Source organism: Telmatherina bonti (genome assembly GCF_933228915.1).
Source record: "Telmatherina bonti genome assembly, chromosome: 8".
Classification (NCBI taxonomy): domain Eukaryota; kingdom Metazoa; phylum Chordata; class Actinopteri; order Atheriniformes; family Telmatherinidae; genus Telmatherina; species Telmatherina bonti.
In genome coordinates, this window is record NC_136626.1 from 42,042,632 (window position 1) to 42,045,131 (window position 2,500).

A 2,500-nucleotide genomic window follows, 5' to 3' on the forward strand; every position below is an offset into this window, starting at 1 on the left:
TGATTTCGTGACGGATCCCAAACCGAGGGCCCGTGTAGATAGACACTTCGCGGAAACCTTTGGGAAAGTGTCTTTCGCACCAAAAAAACTTAGTCTTTGGCCGTCTTTAGCCTTCGCGCCCCTGGTACTCTGCCGGGGACTCTGACATTTTTTTTTTTTCTTCTCGGTCCTCTTTTCTTTTTCCTTCCCAGCGTGTCAGGCCTGCACGCGCGCCGTATCTCGGGAACCAAGCATCGCAGGATGACGCCGACCTGGGTGAGATGGATGCTGCCGGGGCCTGCCAGAGGCCCGCCTGGGGGTCAGCCCTCCACGCGCGCTCTATCTCGGGAACCAAGCCCCGCAGGAGGACGCCGACCTGGGTGAGATGGATGCTGCCGGGGCCTGCCAGAGGCCCGCCTGGGGGTCAGCCCCGTATCTCGGGAACCAGGCCCCGCAGGAGGACGCCGACCTGGGTGAGATGGATGCTGCCGGGGCCTGCCAGAGGCCCGCCTGGGGGTCAGCCCTCCACGCGCGCTCTATCTCGGGAACCAAGCCCCGCAGGAGGACGCCGACCTGGGTGAGAGGGATGCTGCCGGGGCCTGCCAGAGGCCCGCCTGGAGGTCAGCCCCGTATCTCGGGAACCAGGCCCCGCAGGAGGACGCCGACCTGGGTGAGATGGATGCTGCCGGGGCCTGCCAGGGGCCCGCCTGGGGGTCAGCCCTCCACGCGCGCTCTATCTCGGGAACCAAGCCCCGCAGGAGGACGCCGACCTGGGTGAGAGGGATGCTGCCGGGGCCTGCCAGAGGCCCGCCTGGAGGTCAGCCCCGTATCTCGGGAACCAGGCCCCGCAGGAGGACGCCGACCTGGGTGAGATGGATGCTGCCGGGGCCTGCCAGGGGCCCGCCTGGAGGTCAGCCCCGTATCTCGGGAACCAGGCCCCGATCCTGGATCCTGGAAAAGGCCACTGACCATTCGCCATCCACCGGGGCCGGGGCTCCCGGTGCCTGGACCTGGCCTGAAGGCCCAGGCGCAGGGCTCCACACCGGGGTACATGGGTCCAGACCCAGGGCCTGCACCTCCACACACAGAGAGGCAGAGCGCCCGGACCCTAGACGCAGTTCTCCACACACGGGTAAAGACCTCCACGGCGGAGGCACACACTGAGTCACGGGGCTCCACAAGGGGGTAAATGGCTCCAGGAGGGAGGCCCACGCCTCCACAGACGCAGGCACGAGGCTCCAACCATGGGTAAAGAGCTCCACAACATCAGCGGGGAAAGGAGCTCCAGAGCAGAGGCACACGCCTCCACACACCCAGGCCCGCGGCTCCACAGCGGGGAAAGGAGCTCCAGGCCTGCGGCTCATCAGCGGGGAAAGGAGCTCCAGGCACGCGGCTCCGCAGCGGGGAAAGGAGCTCCACAGCTGAGTCAGACGCCTCCACACACCCAGGCACGCGGCTTATCAGCGGGGAAAGGAGCTCCAGGCACGCGGCTCCGCAGCGGGGAAAGGAGCTCCACAGCTGAGTCAGACGCCTCCACACACCCAGGCACGCGGCTTATCAGCGGGGAAAGGAGCTCCAGGCACGCGGCTCCGCAGCGGGGAAAGGAGCTCCACAGCTGAGTCAGACGCCTCCACACACCCAGGCACGCGGCTTATCAGCGGGGAAAGGAGCTCCGGAGCAGAGTCAGACGCCTCCACACACCCAGGCACGCGGCTCCACAGCGGGGAAAGGAGCTCCAGAGCAGAGTCAGACGCCTCCACACACCCAGGCACGCGGCTCATCAGCGGGGAAAGGAGCTCCAGAGCAGAGTCAGACGCCTCCACACACCCAGGCACGCGGCTCCGCAGCGGGGAAAGGAGCTCCACAGCAGAGTCAGACGCCTCCACACACCCAGGCACGCGGCTCCACAGCGGGGAAAGGAGCTCCAGGCACGCGGCTCCACAGCGGGGAAAGGAGCTCCAGGCACGCGGCTCCACAGCGGGGAAAGGAGCTCCAGAGCAGAGTCAGACGCCTCCACACACCCAGGCACGCGGCTCCGCAGCGGGGAAAGGAGCTCCAGAGCAGAGTCAGACGCCTCCACACACCCAGGCACGCGGCTCCACAGCGGGGAAAGGAGCTCCAGGCACGCGGCTCCACAGCGGGGAAAGGAGCTCCAGAGCAGAGTCAGACGCCTCCACACACCCAGGCACGCGGCTCCGCAGCGGGGAAAGGAGCTCCAGAGCAGAGTCAGACGCCTCCACACACCCAGGCACGCGGCTCATCAGCGGCTCATCAGCGGGGAAAGGAGCTCCAGAGCAGAGTCAGACGCCTCCACACACCCAGGCACGCGGCTCCGCAGCGGGGAAAGGAGCTCCAGAGCAGAGTCAGACGCCTCCACACACCCAGGCACGCGGCTCTGCAGCGGGGAAAGGAGCTCCACAGCAGAGTCAGACGCCTCCACACACCCAGGCACGCGGCTCCACAGCGGGGAAAGGAGCTCCAGAGCAGAGTCAGACGCCTCCACACACCCAGGCACGCGGCT